This window comes from Peromyscus maniculatus, chromosome 18 (assembly GCF_049852395.1).
Source record: "Peromyscus maniculatus bairdii isolate BWxNUB_F1_BW_parent chromosome 18, HU_Pman_BW_mat_3.1, whole genome shotgun sequence".
NCBI classification, from domain to species: Eukaryota; Metazoa; Chordata; class Mammalia; order Rodentia; family Cricetidae; genus Peromyscus; species Peromyscus maniculatus.
The window spans coordinates 11236473-11258023 of record NC_134869.1 but is presented as its reverse complement, the minus strand read 5'-3'; the positions used below and the strand labels follow the sequence as shown (position 1 = coordinate 11258023).

Genomic DNA, 21551 nt, shown 5'->3' with positions numbered 1-21551 from the left:
CAGAGAAGTACATTTTAGAAATCTACACGTTAACAGCTTCAGTTTAGTTCAGTGAGTATTATAAGGCCATTTGCATATTAACAAAGTTTGATTCTGACAGTCCGGTCTAAAATATATCTCTATAAACTTACTACAAAACTAGCCAAGTTTCAATACCTCAAAAATCTACAGATAACAAGTTTGAACTGAAGTCTCTCTACTTCTCACGAAACTTTGAAAACTTCTTCTGAGTTATCAGAACCGTAGACCAAAGGACTCTTTCTTACCTTTACAGCTCGGTTTCTCGGGTGAATTCTGTGAAGTCACAGTAAGGTGACAGCGGAAACGTTCTCTAGAGACGACTGACATCATCCAAATTCTTCCCCTAAGTTCTTCTGGCGTATGGATGTCCTAATTTCACCACTTCTAAGAGCAAAACCTCTTCCCCGGACTGGTGACTGATACACTTTAACCATCTTATCTCTTTGTCCCCAGCATCTGTACAAAGCTGCCTTTGTTAGTGTTCAGAACGCCTGTTCCTGTGGGCAACCTGTACCATTCTTCTAGACTTCTCAGTAAACATCACGACTACTGCCTTAACTATTGTTCACTGTTGCTGCTGCTGTTTTGAGCCTGGGTTTGGGGTGTATCAGGCTGGCCTGGAACCACTATGTAGTTGACATGACCTTGAACTCCTGATCTTCCTGCTTCCAAAGCCTGGGCCTGCTGGAGAGCTCACCATCCCCAGCACCTTCCCATCCTCCCTACTACTGTGTATGGTAAGAGAAAACTTGGGGTTGATTATCTTTTAATGAAGTGAATTCAGTTTTACCCTAGCATTTCAACTGAGAAAACATTCTAATAAAACCATTTTGTTAAAGACAGTAAACTAGAAACCTCAAAGCCATTCCTGCAACTGGGAAATATCCCCCTTCTGTCTTTTATTGCTGTTTCTTTGAGATGTTTGTTTGTTTGAGACAGCATCTTAGTATGTAGTCCAGGCTAGCCTGGAACTTCCTTCGAAGACAAGGCCAACCCAGAGTTTGGAGCAATTCTACTTCCTCTGCCTTCTGTGCCAGAACTACAGTATGTGACACCACATTTCAGTGCCATTGTTGTTGTTAGTTTGACAGTTATTTTTGTGTGTGTGTGTGTGTGTGTACATATGTGTAGTCTGTGAATGTGTGTGTATCATGTCATGAGTCAGGGAACTCCTTTCAAGGGGTTGGTTCTCTCGTGCCACTCTAGGCGTTCTGGGGTCCCACCCAGGTAGCCAGGCTTGGTGGCAAGAGCCTGCACCTGCTGAGAGACCCCACCCCCTTTGTTATGTTTTGTTTCTTTTTCATAAGGTCTCACTCTGAGGCTGCCCACTAACTCATGACAAGCCTCCTGCCTCAATTTCTCCACATGCTAGAATCACAGAAACGAGCCTCCATACTAGGAGCACAATATATATTTCAAATATGAGGGTAATAAATGTCTAACATGAAATTCAGTGAACATGTGCTTAGTCCCTCTACACACCAGGTATTATGCTGGTTACAAGCATGTTTAGTCCCTCTACATACCAGGTATTATGCTGGTTACAAGCGTGTTTAGTCCCTCTACACACCAGGTATCACGCTGGTTAACAGACGCCATGTGAAAAGGCCGAAGCAGGATCTGCTCTCAGACCTTTCCATCTTGGAGCCAAGAAAGGAAGGCAAACAGGAACTTTATGAACTGGGAGGTCTTACTGACAAAAACAATGGGAAGAGTCTTGGGATTGCAAGGAGATTCTGGAAATACCTGTATCACTAGCCAGAAATCCGAAGTTCCTGAGCGAGTTAAGAAAGACAAAGAACCTAAAGAGATCTTCAGAAGATAGTAATCTCATCAACCAGGTCCTGACTAGATTCAATGGAATCTTATTTCCTCTAAGATAAACCCAAATTCCTTAAGAAGGCTAACCAAATCCCGATAACAGTCCCTAACCCTTAGGGTCTAGCAGTATCTATGTACAACATATTCTTTTCTTTTCCCCGAGACAAAGTTTCTCTGTAACAGTCTTTGTAGACCAGGCTGGCCTCAAACTCACAGAGCTCTGCCTGCCTCTGCTTCTCGAGTGCTGGGATTAAAGGTGTGGGCCACCACCGCCCAGCTATACAACATACTCTTGTTTTCTGTTTTATTTACTTTCTGAGACAGAGTCTCAGCGTAGCCCTGGCTGACCTAGAACTTGCTATATAGAGCTTGCTGGCCTCACACTCACAGAGGTCTGAGCCTGCCTGTACCTCCTTTCCATTCAACTCCTACCAGTTAAGCTCGGGAAAGCCCAGGGATTTCCTTCCTGGAGTTTTTCAGGCACTACAGTTTCATCTGAGTGAGTAAATTTGACTCAGAGCTGGGGAAATAGCTCACTGAGCAGGAGGACTCATTGGTTATACAAGCACAAGGACCTGAGTTTGAATCCCCAGCACCCATGACAAAAAGCCAGATGTGGCCACACCTGTACCTGTCACCCCAGGGGGGATGGTGACAGGATGATTGCTGGGGCTTGCTACCTGTCAGCAGATGCCTAGGTTCAATGAGGGACCCTCACTCAAAGGATACCAGGCAGAGAGTAACCGAGCAAGACACCCGTTGTACAACCGCACAGGCATATGCTCACACCACGTGCACACATACACCAAAAATAAAAATAAAACATTTTAAAAAAGGAAAAGAAACCAAGTGTGGGTTTAAGCTTAGTTCTCCAGTCTGGCTTTACCAAAAATGAATCTGAGAACATTCTTCCAGTATTTTAAGTCTAATCTCCATTGTTCTCAATAGATGTGATGGTAAACTCGGGAACCTTATGCCTCAGCCTCCAGAGCAGCTGGAACTACAGGCATCCTCACCGTACTCTGCTTGATCTCAGCTGCTGCTGCTGCTGCTGCTGCAGAGCTGCTCCTGCAGGCTGGGCAAACATGCTGTCACGGCCTTGTACCCCCAGGCCTGATCTCAATTTTCCTAGGCTCTGGAGAGGGAGGTAATTAACATACTGAAAAACTCTGACATGAATGAGAGTAACCCTAGACTCACTGCTGGGCCTTAGGAGAGGCCCTCAAGGAGAAGCAAGGAGAGACAAAGAAGGATTGGGTCCGGTGCATCAACACACACCTTCAGTCCTGGCACTAGGAGGCAGAGGCATGTGGATTCCTATGAGTTTGAGGTCAGCATGGTTTACATAGTAAGTTCCCAGGCCAGTAAGGTTTATGGTGAGACGCTGTCTCAAAAAGAAGTCCCCTTTTTGTGGCATCTCCTAGGCAGTCAGTCACGTCTAGATAAAGATGCCTGTCTCCTTCCCAGCCACGGGCTGTTAGAAACCCACTGAGGTGAAGGAAATGCAAACGTTGTACATCCTATGAGAGAAGCGCAAGGCCACAGAGGTAGCTGCTGATGCGCTGGGTGAAGAGTGTTAGAGTTGCATGGTCTGAATCAGTGGCGGAACGACAAACGAGGTTTTCCCATGAAGCAAGGTGTCTTGGCCCATGGCAGAGTGTGCCCACTGTTCAGTGAGAGGCACTCTTGTTATAGACCAAAGAGAACTGGCAAGAGGAAGCACCAGTGTGTTCGAGGATTTGTTGTGGATGCAACATGAGTGTTCTCAACTTGGTTACTACAAGAAGAGGAGAATACTCCTGGACCTCGCCTTGGTAGTTGGGGCTTGAAAGAGCCAGCAAGGTCCGAAAGCTTTTCAGCCTCTCTGAAGATGATGCCTGCCAATATGTTGTCAGGGAGCCTTTAAACAAAGAAGGGAAGAAGCCCAGGACCAAAGCATCGAAGATTCAGAGTCCTGTTACTTCTGGTATCCTGCACCACAAATGCTGACATATTGCTCTGGAGAAACAATACACTAAGAAAAACAAGGAGGTGTCTGCAGGATATGCTAAACTCATGATGGCCAAGATAATAAAGGATAGCCAGGCAGTGGTGGCGCACGCCTTTAATTCCAGCACTTGGGAGGCAGAGGCAGGTGGATCTCTCTGAGTTCAAGGCCAGCCTGGTCTACAATAGGGAATTCCAGGACAGCCAGGGCAACACAGAGAAACCCTGTATTGAAAAAAGAAAAAAAAAAGATGAGAGAGAGAGAGAGAGAATATGAATGAATACGAATGAAGGAAACCAAAGATAAACACCAGGAACAGATTGCCAAGAGACATAGGTTATCCTCACTGGGAGCTCCCACTTCTAACTCTGAATCCAGTAAAAATAAGTTCGTAAGAATACATATTAAAAAGAGTGGCAAATAATGGCCAGAACTTGGGAAAAAAGAATGAGAACTGAATTAAGGAAAGAAGGTTTTCCCACTCAGACATTTTTTGGGGGAGCAAAATCTCTGTACTTACTACAGCCTTACTTTCCAATTATTTCTTGTATATACATATATACATACATTATACATGTCCACAGAGATTATCAATGTTCATTTCTATGCATTTTAAAGGAAAATAAACTTAACTACAGTAATTTCACAGAGCTGAGGGGATCCCTAGAAGTCCACTACATAAACCCGGCAAGTCAACTCAGACTGTCATTTCCCAGGGATTGAGGTATGAATGGTGGTACATTTAATCTCAGCACTAGGAAGACAAAGGCAGGTGAATCTCTGGGAGTTCAAGGCCAGCCTGGTCAACAAAGTGAGTTCTAGGAGCCCTGGTCTACATAGTGAGTTCCAGGACATCGAGAGCTACATAAGAGAGACCCTGTCTCAAAAACAAAAAACAACCAGGGATCGTCGATTCCCCCAAACCTGTCAGTTTGCATGGCTACCTACTTGTAGACACTTTTGCTGGGGGGTCATTTTCTTTGTTTGTAACAGGGTTTCACGAGGCAGCCCTGGCTCACTGTAAACTCACAAGAGATCCAGTGCTGAAATCACGGGCATGTACCACCATGCCCAGCTTACAGAGAACTGTTCTCAACAAGTGGTATTCAGACTGCAAGGAACAGAGGGGAAGCATCTATTGGGCATGCGGGGACAATCAATAACAGATCGATGTTTACACTTTCAGTGTTAAGCTCACAGGTAAATCAAAGCAAAAGCACACAGGTTATATAGTGACGTCATCAGCTGATTTCTAATAAAGGCTGTGAGGCATAAACAGTTAAAGATTACTCGCTTTATAAGTTACAGATGAAGAGCAAGATTAGGCCGTCCCTCCCATCCTTTTTACCCCTTGCTCTCCATTATTTCTCCTGAGAAATCTTTAACCTCCTTTTCTAGGAAGCTCCTGAAATTGTATAGCATATGTTTCAACAGTAACAGATTCCTTGCATGACCAAACTATTCAGTTTCCTGAGTCTTCCATACGTCTTACAAATTTCATCTTTAGCAAAGAGCCTTGCCGAGCCAGTTTAATTAGAAGGTCCTCCCCAGGTATGTGATGGAGGTAGATCCCCATCCTTCACCATGGTGTCCCAGAGCCCAGGCTTGTCTTCGGCAGGAATCATCATCCTAAGATGACTTACCCAGGATCCCCCTCACTGGGGATGCTTCCTCTTATCCCTCTATCCCTGCTCTTCACCTATAAATTCCTGCTTAGCCACAGCTCACTCAGGGTTAAACCCAATCTGTCTCCCCAGTGCCAAGCCCATTGTCACGGCCCTTATACTGCTACAATGGTCTTGAATACAGTTATTCTTCACCATTCAGCAAGTTTCATTAAATATTTTTTTTTCTTTAGCAGCAATGAGGTCAAGAACTTGATCTTGAACTTGAGTTCAGAGAAATGTCATCCCTTCTAGTAATTTTTGAAAAAAGACTGAGGCTGGATTTGTACACACTCCACAGTCAACCATGCAGAAAGCACAGCAGCATTCATTCATTTCCAGGTGGCTTTTAACCTCAGCGCCGGCAAAATGTTGTCACTGAGTGCGCCGGTGTGCACCTGCAATCCCAGCACTTGGGAAGCAGAGGCAGGAGGATTGCGGCAAGTTCAAGGCCAGCCTGGTCTACACAGTGAATTCCAGGCCAGCCAGGGCTAGCGTGAAAGACTTTACCTCAAAAAGCAAACAAATTATCTTGCATCCACACATACCATAACTGCAATCGAACTACACAAACTGAAGTGGGAAGAAAGACCTTTCACTTTACTGAGACAGACGCACATGAAATTTTGTTCGAGTACTTTGTTCAACATCCACCATAAATTACTTGTAGTTAATGATAAGTTGGACTTTTCAGGCTAACACAGGATACAGGAAAACAGTAACTTGAGTCTCATCAGGACCCAGTACCAGACCTCCTGTGGCTTTTTTCAAGAAAACCAAAAATATAAAAATAAGAAAGGACAATAATGCCCAAGAATTACCAGGTAAAGGGTGTTCTGAAAGACTCAAACGCCACTTAGTCAATTTTTACCCAAGTTTGATCTGCATCGATCCAATCTAGAATTTTTTTCCTATACGTGGGTCATACAACTCAACCACAACATAAACGAGCAAAAACAGAAGCAAAGGATCTCATTAGACGTCTCTCCAGAACAGACACACACTTGGCCAATAAACCTGGGAAAAACTGCTTTAATCCCTGGTCTGAAATCCAAATTAAAACCACAAAGAGATACCAAGTCACACCCACTAGGGTGGCTAAAAACCAGTGAAAACTGGCAAGCGTTGGTGATTTAAGGAAACCGCAACCCCCATGCACTGTTGGGTGGGAGGAGAAAATTGAGCAACAACTTTGATTAAAGCCTAAAAAAGTTAAGCACTGAGCAATTCCACGCCTAGGTTTGTGTTCAGGGGCACTGAAAACACACATCCACAAATGTAGCAGCATTAATTATATCCAATGGCTAAAAGGTGAAAAACAATGCAACCTCATTAACTAGTGAAAGGATGTGATAGTGACCACATCCAAGCAGACATTGAGCTTTAAGAAAGTACAGAACAGACACACACTTGCTACAACATGAATGAGCTTTGAAAACATTTGACTATGTAAAGGAAGCCAGAAAAAAAGACACACACACACACACACACACAATTAGGTGGGTGTGGCAAAAGCCTGTGATCTCACCACTTGGGAGGTTGAGACAAGGGGACCGTGAATTCAGATTAGCCTGAACTATACAGCAGAACTGCTCCCCTAAGGGAAGAGCCAAAATATTGTCTTTAAATGGAGGAGGCGGGGAACCACAAATACTGTTAGATTTCATTAGTGTCCACTAAGGACAAATGCATAGGAACAGAAAGATCAGTGGTTGTCAATGGGTTGGCACAGTGAGTGAACGGGTAGCAACTAACAGGTACGGGGTTTCTTTTGGAGATTATGGAGGGAAAAAAGAGCTGGATAGTGGTGACAGTTGCAAAACTAGATGAATATACAAAAAACCACATTTTGGAGGGATAAGTAGCACGTTCGCCACCTGATGTATCCGCAGATCAAACCATTTACAAAAAGAGGGCATAGGTGTAACATACCTAAGAATATAATATGTAACACATCCGAACATGTCAGCTCTCGCCATAGATGGACACTGAGGCTTCTTAAATTGAGACATATAACGGGGTGGCGACGCTGCTGAGCCCCGAAGCGGGCTCCAGGGGTGAGCGCCGCCCGCCTCCCAGCATCTGCATCCAAGCTCACCTTCCTCCATCCCTCGGTGTGCGCCCCTGGTTACCGTGGCCTCCCGAGCAAGTGGGACGCAGAGCCCGAGGACAGCGGCGGGCAGGGCTGGGCAGAGTCGGGGCGGTCTCGGATCCCGCCGGCCGCGGCTGCGGCGCCCTCCGAGACACCTAGCCACGCCGGAGCCGCCGAGCCCCAGCGCGGCGACACCCCCGGAGTCGGTGAGCCCGGCCCAGCCCCGCGGGCCCGCCGCTGACAGCCGCCCGATGCCCGCGGCCACTCGCGCGCCCCGCCCCGCCTCGCGCACGCGCGCATCCGGCCGAGCCCGCCGAACGCCGCTGATGTGGCCGCCCGGCGGCTACCCGGATCCGCGGCCGCGCCCCGGCAAGCCGCTCGCTGGCTCGCTGGCTCGCCCGCCCGCCCGCCGGCCCGCCGGCTCGGGCTCCCGCTGGCAGCGTTAGCTCAAGCTGCCCCGCGCATCCTCCGAGCCGCCTCCCAGCCCGCGCATCCTCGGCTCACCTCCCCCGGGCCTCGCCGGGGTCCGGCTTCGTGTTCCTTGCGGACCGGAATTCGACCGAGGACGTGGGAGTCGTTGCGCGCTTCTCGGGAGGCCAAAGGACGGGGAGGAGACGTGCGGGCAGCGCGTCACGCCCTCCTAGCGCCTGGCAGGGTCAGAGCCAAGTGCACGGGCGCTGCCCAGCCGAGCCTTTCAGTTTGCCCACGCTCGAGTTTGGTAGTCGAGGTAGGCTTGAGCCAGAATCTGCCAAGGAAAACCGGGAGCTGATGACTGTTAGGCACCTATTATATGCGATTCAGCTAGTGGGGCTCCTGCCACCCCACCCCACAAAGGTGTGAGCCCTAGGGCACCGACTCCAGGGGAAAGCTGCTCAGTTTTATCCTGAGGCTACTCTATGGCCTCAAACCAAAGCTTTCACCGGACTGGGACAGCGGTGATTTGGCCGCTTTTGAGGTAGACACTGCCCTGTTTATCCTTGTTTTTCTTCTGTGTTACAGTCAAACCTTGAACTTAACTTTGACCCGTAAGGGAGCTGCTGAATGATTCTTGGCCATCTGCAGTCACACACACACACACACACACACACACACACACACACACACACACACACACACACATTCAGGCTGGGTATGGTGGCACCCGCCTTTAATCCCAGGGGCAGGTGGTTCTCATTGAGACCAGCCTTCTCTGTTGAGAGGTTCCAGGAAAGCCAAGGTTACATAGTGAAACTTCGTGTTAAAAAATCAAAAAATAGTCATTCTCTTGTGGGTTTTTGTTGTTGTTGAACCCTAGAAGACAAATTCTCTGTGCAGCCTTAAACTGGCCTTAAACTCTTTTTGTTGTTTTGTTTTGTTTTTTGAGACAGTCTCACTGTGTAGCTCTGGCTGGCTGGGCACTTGATATGTCGACCACGCTGCCCTTGAACTCACAGTGACCTGCCTGCCTCTGCCTCTCAATGCTGGGATTCAAGACAGAGACCACCATTCTCCAACCTGGCCTCAAACTCTTACCCCTCCTGTTCTGGAATTACAGTATGTACCGCTGTGCCCAGCCCTAGAACATTTTCTAAAGGATTTTAAAGTGGGGGTGTCGGGGAGGGAGGGTGGAAAGATGATTAGCAGTTAAAAACAGGTACTGCTCTTGTAGAGGATACAAATTCAGTTCCCAGCACCCACCTCCCCAACCCTCCCCCAACACACATCTGCAAGTCCAGTTCCACTGGACCCAAAGCCCTCTTCTGGCTTCCACAGGAGTCTGCACTCAGGAGCACATACCCAGTCTCTACACACACATACACAATAATTTAAAATCTTTAAAGGATTTTAAAATACCTTTAGGAATGAAAGCATTACTATGAAAAATATGGCTGCTGAACAGAGATTGCAGGAAGTCATTTGGAGTTCTTTGCTAAACCCCAAAATGGAGTCACTTACCACTAACTGGAACTGTTTGTTCCACTTTCTCAGAAACAGCTGTTTGAGTTGGCATGGTAATGAAGCAGCCTCTGCCTTAGTCCTTTCACACACAAAGGCAACCTGATGTTGTTTCCCGAATCTTACAAGGGGAGGAACTTTCAAATGACCAGTCTGCTCCTCTGCTGCTGCTTTTTTTTTTTTTTTTTTGGAGACAGGGTTTCTCTGCAGTTTTGGTGCCTGTCCTGGGTCTTGCTCTGTAAACCAGGCTGGCCTTGAACTCACAGAGATCCGCTTGGCTCTGCCTCGCGAGTGCTGGGGTTAAAGGCGTGCGGCAGCGCCAACCCAGCCTGCTCCTGTGCTTCTTTCCACTTTCTTCAGCCCCTTTGTGTCTGTGAAAGAAACCTCCACCTACCTCACTGGAATGCTCACTGTATTTTGCGGAATGAAGTGTGTATGGCTTAGTTTTACAATCTGAAGATAAAGCCAATTAAAACCACTAAACTAAATGGCTGTAGTTTTGTCCTGGGACATGGTAAAGTCAGTGATTCCGTGGCATTTCCAGATGTCTCTGTTTTGATTTAACTACTGTCTTAGGATTCTATTGCTGTGAAGAGACACCATGACCACAACAACTCTTAGGAAGGAAAACATTTAAATGGGGCTGGCTTACAGGTTCAGAGGTTCAGTCCATTATCGCCATGGCGGGAAGCATGCAGGCAGACATGGTGCTGGAAAAACAGCATCTGGATCGCAATGGGCGTGACTTGAGCATCTGAGACCTCAAAGCCCGCCCCAGCTGACACACTTCCTCCAGCAAGGCCACACCTACTCCAACAAAGCCACACCTCCCTATGGGACTGTGGGGGCCATTTTTATTCAAACCACCCACAACTACATCTTACTAGAAGGTAACGAGCTGCTCCAAAAATGGTCAGAAAGTCTAACAGGTAAGTGTGTCTCCCTGGCTCATGGAGTCTCTTAAAATTTCCACTCAAAAACACCCATGGGGAGCAATGGTGGCGCACACCTTTAATCCCAGCACGTGGGAGGCAGAGGCAGGCAGATCTCTGTGAGTTCCAGCCCAGCCCAGTCTACAGAGTGGCTTCCAGGACAGCCAGGGCTACACAGTGAAACTCTGTCTCAAAAAACCAAAACCAACCATACAAAAACACCCATTGGAAGTCAACCTCTGCCATTTTTCCTGAGAAAGGTTCCAAGCACTGCCCATCTCAATCAGTGGCTGTGGAAGGCAGCTTTCTGCTCATACGCTTCATTCTGTATACCACAGACTGGTGTGGAGTTTTAAAATTCATTGAGCTTTAACTTGGAACTCAAATGGAAATTCAGTTTTCATCCTGAAACTAACTCATTGAACTCTGATAAAGAAGCAGCCCCTCCTGGATCGGTTCTGGATCGCGCAGGCAGCAGGAATCCCATTCCTAACTCCTTTTGCCTCACTGTTGGTGACTTCGAATGTGAAGCGAGTATCTCAGAGCTGAGGTTCAGCAGCAATGATGGCTGGAGGTGGTGGGCGCCGGACAAAGGGGCCTGTCTTCTGTCGGCTAAGAGAGCTCTCCTGGAAGAAATGGCATTCAATCTGAGCCCAATGAATGAAAAGTTGGACAGACAACCAAGAGCCAAATATAAGTCACTGTGGCCTAGAGAACACAGAGCCATTGCCTTAAGTGACACCTTCCATCCTGGAAGGGGTTGCATAAATTTCTGTAGTCAGCAGGGAACAGAAATTTACAAAACAATACATTTACCAATAAATATGGAGCATCAGAGAGGTGGGCTCCAGCACAGCAAGCTAATCCCTTTCAGATGTTACCTCAGAGCATTCTCAAGCTGTTCAGGTGGCTAGAAGTTGGCTAAGCTAGATTCTGAGAAGTTTGTATAAACACGCAGACACATCTATGTACACATACATAATGGCATACAGATACCATTTGAGATAAAGCATGCAGGGTTTGTCCTGTTTTGTTTTGTTAACATAATGATTTCGAGTTGCATTCATCTTCCTATGAATGTCATGATCTATTTTTTCTTATACTTATGCATTGTGTATGTGCATGCGTGCGTGCGTGTGTGTGTGTGTGTGTGTGTGTGTGTGTGTGTGTGTGACTTTACAGCCTGTTTTCTGAGACAGGCTCTCTGAACAAACCTGAAGCATGCTGTTTCAGCTAATCTGGCATGCTTGTTAGTTTTTGGGTATTATGTCAGCTTGACACAGGCTAGGGTCATCTGAGAAGAGAGGACCTCAATTACGATGTCTCCATCAGATTTACCTCTAGACAGAGCTGAGGGGGCATTTTCCTGATTACTGATTGATGCTGGAGGGCCATGTTCACTGTGTGAGGTGCCACCCATAAGCATGTGGTCCTGGGTTGTATAAGAAAGCGAGCTGAGCAAACCTTGGGGAACAAGTGAGTAAGCAGAGTTTTTCCATGGCCTCTGCTTCAGGTCCAGTCCCCAGGTCCCAGACCTGCTTGAGTTCCCCAAGCTGTTTTTGTCTACTTTTCCCCCACAGCAATAGAAAGTGAACTAGGACACCTAACCAGGAGGCTGTTGAGATCAGTCTGCCCTCTCTGCTGCCCAAGTGTTGGGATGTTGGACACAGACCAAAAGCACCCGTTCTAAGTGCTGGCATTTTGACTTCAGACTCCATCTTACCTGTAGGGTGAAATAAAGTTCAGGTTCCCAAGCCTCAGGGGAGCTGGAAACTCTCCAATGGCTGACCAACCTCTTCCTGAAACCATAGAAATAGTCGTTATGCATCTTTAGTTCTCTAGGAACACCATGGCTGTTCCTAACAACAGGAGGAACAAATGAATCTGATTGGTTGGACTGACAAGCTTGTACTGGATGTCCATGGACAACGATGAAACACTTAAGGAAAGCCCCCAATCTTTGAACTCCGACTGGTGAAAATTGGAACTGTAACTTGTCAACAAATGTTTATGATTTTTATGCTTAAATACTTGCTTCAACTGACACTGCAGTCACATTTAGATCTGAGATTGTTTTGTGATCCTGATCGACCAGCCTCTTTCTTCCCTTTTTCTTTTATGCTGCCTTGCATTAAATCTTGCTTTTTGGTAACCTCGTGTGTCGCTTGGGTTGATTGGATCACAACAGGGCCATGCTGGCACAGCTGGCCGGCTTTCTTATGGGCACTGAGGATTTGAACATGGGTCCTTTCGCTTCCACAGCAAACACCCTTACCTACTGAACCATCTCCTAAGGCCCTTGTTTTGACTTTTTGAGATAGATAGGGTTTCTCTATGTATCAATATACTAGGCTGACCTTAAACTTATGGCAATCCTCCTGCCTCCCGGATACTGGGATCACAGATGAGTACCACCGTGGCTGGCCTCTGAAATAGTAATAAGAATGTTAGGTGAGATACGGAGTTAAGATCATTGATATTAGAAGGCCTAAGACATCTCAATTGACTTACAATGTTGCTTGTCTTCAGAATCAGAAGGTTCTAGCCAAGCAAGGCCAAGCCCTCTGCAGGAATGTTACTGTGGAGATAGCTTCTCCAGAGAACTTTTGTTCACTAGGAAATCAGAAGGGGACAATTTGAGTTGCTTTGGGTAGACTGAGTTTAATGCCACTAAAGTCAAAATGTTGAATATGTTTGAATGATGAGCCTGGGACTGAAAATCTTCAAAACACTAGAGAGTGATCTGCTGAGCTCAACTCCCAGAACAGAGATGCAGCCTGAGACGGAGTAAAAGTAACCTTTAAGAGGGCAGGTACTGGCACTTACCTGTGAAGTCATGACTTCTAAACTTTAGAGAAGGCCTGAGCGGAATTGAGGGAGCGCTGAGACTCATGGGATCAGATGCTGGGAAGAAGCCATTTCGTTCACCCTATTAAGATGCCGTTGTAATTGAGAAGGGAGCTGAGGAGTAAATGCTTGTTCAAAGACAGATTCTTGAGCTACCCCCTGAGATGTCTGTGAATAGCTCTGATACCCACCCAGTCTAGAACTACAGTGTGCAGCAAGGGAAACGGACAGCTCAGTTGGCCCAATGATTCCCTCACAAATGTCAGGACCTGAGCCAGGATACCCAGAACCCAAGTAAAAAGCTGGGCATGGAGCTGGAGGGGTGGCCCAGTCGTTAGAGCACTTGGTCCTCTTGGAGAGGTCCTGATTTGATTCCCAGCATCCACATGGCAGCTCACACTGTAACTCCAGTTCCAGGGGATCTCATGCCCTGTTGCGGCCTCCTCGAGCACCGTGCACACAATGGTACACATGCATACGTGCTCACAAAACGTTCAGACACATAGAATCACATGAAGGAAATCTTTGTTGTTGTTTTTTTCCCCTTTTTTAAAAGAAAGCTGGGCATCTGTAGCATGCACTTCTGATTCCAGTGAGGGTGAGATGGGAGGTAGAGATAGGTAGATTACTGAAAGCTCAATAGGCAGGTGGCTTAGCCCACTTGGCAAAGTCCCAAGCAAATGTAAGACTCTGACTCATACAAAAAGTGGAAGGTTCCCAAGATATGTCACCCGAGGCTGTACTCTGACCTCCGAATGCACACATGTGCACACACACACAAAGAACCAGTGTGAACTACTTGAGAGTGATCCCACAAACTGTATACAATACCCCCAAAGCAAAAGCATTAGGGAGTGCTCTCACTCAAATGTCACACAGCCCATGCAGCAAAGGACCCAAACTTTCTGCCCCCATTATCACTACTATTCCTGGGTATTTGAATGAAAATTAAAAAAAAAAAAGAAAGAGGAAGAAATGAAAAAGGAAAGACATGACTGCTCCTAGATATGATGAGCACAGCCAGAGGCAGGGACATGTAGGAGAGTCCAGAGTGAACATGACCAAAATGAGCTGGTCCATGTGCAGAGAAGGGAGAGAGGAGAGGAAACTCTGACCAAGAAGAGGGGTGGCCTGGGCCAAGAGACTAGCTCAGTTGGCCCATTGATTCCCTCACAAATGTCAGGACCTGAGCCAGGATACCCAGAACCCAAGTAAAAAGCTGGGCATGGAGCTGGAGGGGTGGCCCAGTCGTTAGAGCACTTGGTCCTCTTGGAGAGGTCCTGATTTGATTCCCAGCATCCACATGGCAGCTCACGACTGTAACTCCAGTTCCAGGGGATCTCATGCCCTGTTGCGGCCTCCTCGAGCACCGTGCACACAATGGTACACATGCATACGTGCTCACAAAACGTTCAGACACATAGAATCACATGAAGGAAATCTTTGTTGTCCCCCCCCCCTTTTTTTTTTTTTGTTTTTCAAGACAGGGTTTCTCTGCGTAGCTTTTTTGCGCCTTTCCTGGAGCTCACTTGGTAGCCCAGGCTGGCCTCGAACTCACAGAGATTCGCCTGGCTCTGCTTCCCGAGTGCTGGGATTAAAGGCGTGCGCCGCCGCCGCCGCCGCCGCCGCCGCCGCCGCCGCCGCCGCCGCCGCCGCCGCCGCCGCCGCAGTTTTTTTCCCCTTTTTAAAAAGAAAGCTGGGCATCTGTAGCATGCACTTCTAATTCCAGTGACTGGATATTATATCCAGATGGCTGGATATATAGATTAGACAGAGATGTTTTTAGCACAATGAGAAGCACTTTTAAAAGAAAGCTGGACATCTGTAGCATGCACTTCTAATTCCAAATGTCTCTGATTTGCAAGCCCCTTGCCCAAGGACAGATAGTTCCTGAAATGCTGGTGGCTATTGTTTATGGGAGATAACAAGCCACATGTTTTCACTCCCCTAAACAAGTTTGTTTGACCCATCTGCACCGGATGAGCTTGATCACATGTGGTGAGAAGCACATAGGCAAGAAATACGTCAGGATGTACACTTGCCTCTGATTGGACCTAATGGAAAGTGCAATGAATTACTGATTTTCCTTCTTAAGCCCTTGCCCTACTTGATTCTGGGCCATTTCCTGGGAACCGGGGTATGGACTTGCCCAGGGCTTATCTACCTGGCCAGTATTTAATTAAAGCTTGCTTCAAATTTGGCTTTAAACTGTGGTAGTGAGCTTATTCTTCATTGGTGGATTAACACAAGAACCTTTTTGAAGTTTAAAAAGAGATAAAAGTTTTAGATATGTTAACATTACCATTGTATGTAATTGTTACTAAAATCCACATGTAGAAAAGGCAGTAGACTCATCATGCCTTTGAGTTATAGGAGAAACTCAGGGACCCCAAAATGATTCTGGGTTAAAAAGTATTAACACTAGCCGGGCGGTGGTAGCACACGCCTTTAATCCCAGCACTCGGGAGGCAGAGCCAGGCGGATCTCTGTGAGTTCGAGGCCAGCCTGATCTACAGAGTGAGTTCCAGGAAAGGTGCAAAGCTACACAGAGAAACCCTGTCTCGAAAAACCAAAAAAAAAAAAAAAAAAAGAAGAAGAAGAAGAAAAGAAAAGAAAAGAAAAAAAAGTATTAACACTCGTTCCAGATGACTGGATATATAGATTAGACAGAGATGTTTTTAGCACAACGAGAAGCACTTTTAAATCTATATTTCTAAGACAACCAAAGGAAATTTAAAATCTTGGGCTTGTGACTGTGATAATAGTAGCCAGTGCTTACCAGAGTTAGATCAACAACTCATCAGAGCTTCATTGATTAATGTTAAAACTCTAAAACATTTAAGTTTTAATATAACAATAGCATAGAGAGGGAAGAAAATCTGAAACGTGTTTTTATTTTTTACATTTCTTACCTGGAATTCAGAGGTCCACCTGCCACTGCCTCTGAGTGCTGGGATTAAAGGCGTGCACTACCACTGCAGGCTAAATCACTTTCTTACAACTTAAAGTATAAACTTTAAGCTTTTTTCCCATCCAACCCTTTACCATGAGACACAGGCAGCTGGTTACGGAGAGTGCTCATTGCAAAGCAAGTTCCTTTAAATAAAGGAAGAGTAAAAAGTTGCTTTGAAACCTGTTTTGTGAGTTTATTTCTTTTCATGAGTCTGTCTGTTAGCAAGGCAAACTGTCCTTCTCTGCTGGAGACTTGGTAACAACTCTAGGAGAGTGAGGCTTGAGGGAGGAGCTGGTTGCTTGCTACTTCTAGTACAGTCAGTCAATATCATCAGAGATCTGAGGAGAATAAATTATAGCAGGAGGTATGATTAAAATGTATCAGTTAAAAATTGACAGAAACTTCCCCATTATGTAGGTTGCTCTAGGCTCCTGCTGTCTCCATGGCTAGGCAGTGGAGTGTTGGGTCTCCAGCCCTCATATGGGACAGCGTTTAATCTTCAGCCACCACACAGCAGCAGGCCTTCCACGGTCAGACCCAGGTCTGAGAGATTTTCCTGTAGAGGAGGAATGTGGGGGACTGACCTTTGACCAGGCTGAGTAGGACAATCACCCTGAAAGTGTCTCTATAATGGCAAGCTTTTTATTTAATATTCTAAACCATATTCTGCAGCTCTCTGAAGAGTTTGAGGACCACTATCTATTAAGTATACCTGAGTTTAGGCTTAACCTTGAAAGCACATACAGGAAACTAAATAAAGCTTGCTACTAAATGAATTACATAATAGTTTATAAGTTTGTAGCTTTCATAAGATTACAGATTTACAGATTTATCTCTGTAAGTTTGAGCCTTAAAATTTTGAGTTGAAGATTTAAACCATAAATACAGCCCATAGAGAGACTGGGGACTTTCCTGGTCCTTCTACAGTGTACCATTATAGAATATCATAGTTTCCTACATGACTTAGTTTATCCAAATAGGTAAAACTTAACAAAGTGAACAAAGACAAAGAAGCTAGGCAAACATTACTGTGAACCTGAGTAGATCCTAGGAATGTATAAATCTTATTTATCAAATATACCTTATTTATCAAACATGCTGTTACTTATATAACTATTGCAGAAGTCTGTTGTTGAACAGTTAGCAAAGACATAAGTAGTTAGGTGTAAATCTCTAAGCCAATTTTTGTTATTCTGAGTAGATCTTTTATAGCTTTAAAATTTTATCATCATACGAAAATCCATACTGGTCCAAAATATTTTAGAGACCTGTTCTTTCCTTAGTCTGAAGGGAGAGACAATGATAAGCAGGGCTCAGTAAGACTAAGAAGTTTTGTAATTGTTACTTTATACCATGTTACCATCTTAAGATGGTGACGTCACATGGCATGCACTTTTTTGTAGAGGGCAGAAAGGCCTTGTACTCATAGAGAAGCACTAAGAGAACCAAGAACGTTAATCATGCAGAAGTGTCTCCTCAATGGAGGAGATAAAAATCAAATGCCTGCATTCCATCCAGAAAGCTGAGAGTCGAGGTTGTTAACGACCTTGTGACCTTTTTACCATCTGAAGGGACAGCCCCCACCCTAATCCCGAGAATGATTATTCCCCATGACTCTTCCCTCCCTAGACCATTATCCATCCTTAGGGGAGATGTCACACACTCTTTGTGGCATGATGACCTCTCTATCTAGAGACCACACTAGATTCTAGGTCTTTTAACTATGGAACCCACCCTCATGGTCATGTGTTTCTGTGTAGTCACATCTTAAGCTTTATTGTGCACCTGGAATTGGAATTATGGAAATTTTGTTGCCTGGAGACCCTTTTCCAAATTATATTGTGTTTAAATATGACTACAATAAACTGCCTGGTGTTAGGCTCCCTGAAATCTGATCCAAGTTGATGAAGTCAATCTGCACAGGGTTTTCATTCTTATCTCTTGGAGCAGTTCACTTCCCTGTCTGACACCTGCAGGGACCCCCTCACTCTTTAACCTCAGTAAAGATGGCTGACAGTCACATGGTTGCTTCCATATTGATGAGGTCATCAGCCAAGATGCAGGAGAACCACATGGTTGCTATTTAAAAACATGCATTTTCCTAAACAAGAGTAGAATCTAAGTTACATACACAGGATATTCTAGACAAGAGATGAATCACATAGATAATCATGTATAGATATTTATTTATTTATTGGTTTTTCGAGACAGGGTTTCTCTGTAGCATTAGAGCTTGTCCTAGACTAGCTCTATAGACCAGGCTGGCCTCGAACTCACAGAGATCCACCTGCCTCTGCCTCCCGAGTGCTGGGATTACTGGCGTGCGCCGCCGCCGCCACCACCGCCCGGCCAGATTTTTAATTATAAGCCTTTTGTTATAAGTTTAAATCCAAATTTTGTGACAGATTTTATAGATTTTTAAATCATACCCCAAAGAACTTACAAATCCTAAGATAGAATTTACAGCATAGTCTTAAGAGATCTTTTGATGTTGGGCTGTGGTTGTGCCCGCCTTTAATTCCAGCACTCAGGAGGTAGAGGCAGGCGGATCTCTGTGAGGCTAACCTGGTCTACAAAGTGGGTAATAGGACAGCCAGAGAAACCCTGTCTCAAACAAACCAACAGAGGAGGAAGCAGAACCTTAGAGATAAGAGACTTTTGGAAACATAGGGCAGAGCAAGTTTAGATATAATAGATTTGAGATCATTTGTCTGTGCAGTGGCAGGTGTTACGCTTTGTGAGAATTCAGAAATCAAGTGTGCCAGTTTTTGGCCATTGACCTATTCAGAGGCCAAGCTGTAGTAATAAAACCTGCGTGGAGGAAGTAAGTGGAGGGAATTTCTATAAGCTCCAAGAGGGAGCTGAGAGCAGAAGCTGGGGCGGTGGGGAGAGTGGGGGCAGTTGGGTGGGTGCCAGGAGGGATTAAGGAACAGACAGAGTAGGCAGCTCCCAGGGGTTGGAGGAAACTTTAGGAGGGAGCCGAGAACAATAGCTTCAAGGCTGCAGTTTCTAGAAGGAAGAGATAAGGAACTCACAATGTATAGACCCAGGAAGGCTCACAAGAGAGAAAGATCAGGTAGATAGGAGGGAGGAAGGAAAAGGGTCTCAGGCTTCTGAAAGCTGGACTGCAGCTCCTGGGGAAGAGATGAAGTGGATAAAGTGTCGTTGAGACAAGAACTTCCATGGGGCATCCCCAAGCAGAGTGGGGATCTCATCAGATTGAAGAATGTTCCAAATCATAGAGGAAAGGCCTTGTCCTTGTTATTGGAGCCCAGTGCGGGCATGAGGAGCTTCCTGGCACACTGGTGTGGCTTTCGTAGTAACAGTAAACAAAGGCAGGTAGGGGTGACACTTATCCAGAAGAGGAGAGGGAAAGAGCAGGAGAAAAGGAAGATGTTCACGTGGGTGCAGCAAACCAGAGGAGAAACGTGTACAGAGTGTAGAGGTGCCCATGTGGAGGGCATAGCAGGCCAGAGTCCAGAGAGACACTTATGAGTAGACTAGAGGCAAATGGTTAGAAAACAGGTGGAAGGATGTAATCAGAGGCTTTCCTCTGTCCCACCCAGTCCCACAGCCACTTTTAAATAATCACTCAGAGGCTTATATTAATTATAAATGCTGGGCCGATGGATCAGGCTTATTACTAGCTAGCTCTTACATTTAAATTAACCTATTTCTATTAATCTATGTGTCACCACATGGCCCATGACTTACCAGTTCTTTCACATCTTGCTTTTTAGGTGGCTGGAAGCATCTGCCCTAACTCCACCCTTCTTCATCTCTGTCTTCAGTTTGAATGTACCGCCTAAACTTATTCTGCCTTGCCATTGGCCAAACAGCTTTATTTATCAACCAATGAGAGCAACACATATTTACAGTACACAGAAAGACATCCCACAGCAGAAGGAAGCAGTAGCTGAAGAATCAGGCTCTAGTGCAGGGAGCCGGGACAATCGCCATTATAAGATGGCGCTGACTTCTCTGCATTCTGAAGATTTATTACTCCTAAGACAATGCTTTCGACGAAATACACGCCTCTGCTTTGCATATGCACAAGTTATATTGGCCCCTCACCAATCCTGTCTTGCCTGGTGGCCGCAGGCTAAGTTCAGCCAGCGATTCGCGCCTCTTTCCCTATAAAAAGCAGCCGCTTTCACTGCCCCCTCCCCTCGCTTCCAGCACTCCCTTAACCAAAGGCTCTCCAATAAAGTGTGATCGGGAAGAATCTTTGTGTGGCGGTCGTTCTTCCTTGCGGGTCGAGAGGAGCGCGCCACACTCTAGAATTTGGAATCCAATCTTATGGGTGGCAGAAGCCAGCAGAAACAAATGATTCATATATACCCTAGGAGAGTCAGATCCGCAGCTTGGTTCAGAATGGCTGAGCTCCTTGGAAGGAACTCATGTATGACATTCCCCTAGGTTTCAGCACCAGAAGAATGAGAAAAAGAGGAAGGAGGAGGAGGAGAAGAAGAAATATAAAAGGAAGGACATGGCTGCTCCTAGGTGTGGTGGAGGAGAAGTTTATTATAGATATGTGGGACAGCATAGTCAGAGGCAGGGACATCTGGGAGAGTCCAGAGTGGACATGGCTAGACTGAGCTAGGCCTTTCGAGGACAGGGGAAAGGAGCTGCTGACCTCACGGGTGGTCTGAGCCAAAAGGGTAAAAGGTAGACAATAGGGCCAAGTAGCCAAAATGGCTGGATTATATAGTGAAGGGCAGCTGGGGGAAAGGCAGTTTAGGGCAGGGGCGGGTATGCCAGCCATACCCTGTAACAGGTAGGGACTAAGGGATTCTGGGAGAACTTGGTGGCTAGCATCTGCTTTTGATATGCTAATGGGCATCTCAGCCATTTGTCCAGTGTTTGGGACCTAACAGTATTCACACAAGTAGGTATTACAAGACTCCTGTGTGCCAAACACGTCATCATTCATCCATCTACAAATACTTATTAAATACTTAATTAAATGTGAATCTCCATCCTCTGCTGTGGGACTACAGCTCTGGTTTCACTCATGGAAAAATAAATGAGTGTCTATCTCACAGGATTCGTGTTCAAACATTACAAAATATTTACCTGTGGGATGGCCAGTAAAGGTACTTGTCACCCAGCCCAACAACCTGAGTTTAGTCCCCAGGACACACTTGGTAGAAAGAGAGAACAAACATCCTACAAGTCATCCTCTAACCTCCACATATGTTCTGTGGCACATCCACACACAATATATATAACAAAAATTTTGCCGGGCAGTGGTAGTACACACGCCTTTAATCCCAGCACTTGGGAGGCAGAGGTAGGT

General features: G+C 45.9%; 1 protein-coding gene across 5 annotated transcripts in view; it reads right to left on the bottom strand.

The window, feature by feature from the left end:
• The window catches only part of Slc41a2 (solute carrier family 41 member 2), a 120764-nt gene extending 112495 nt beyond the window's left edge, over nt 1–8269 (bottom strand). Inside the window, exon 1 of one of the 5 annotated variants that reach the window (XM_076554541.1) lies at nt 8090–8269. The gene's annotated coding sequence lies outside the window, so the exon portion shown is untranslated. Of the gene's footprint in view, nt 1–156; nt 409–7425; nt 7838–8089 lie in introns of those variants that run through there. The other 4 variants (XM_076554538.1, XM_076554542.1, XM_076554539.1 and 1 more) reach the window with 4 other exon arrangements.
• Nucleotides 8270–21551: the final 13282 nt, after the last annotated feature.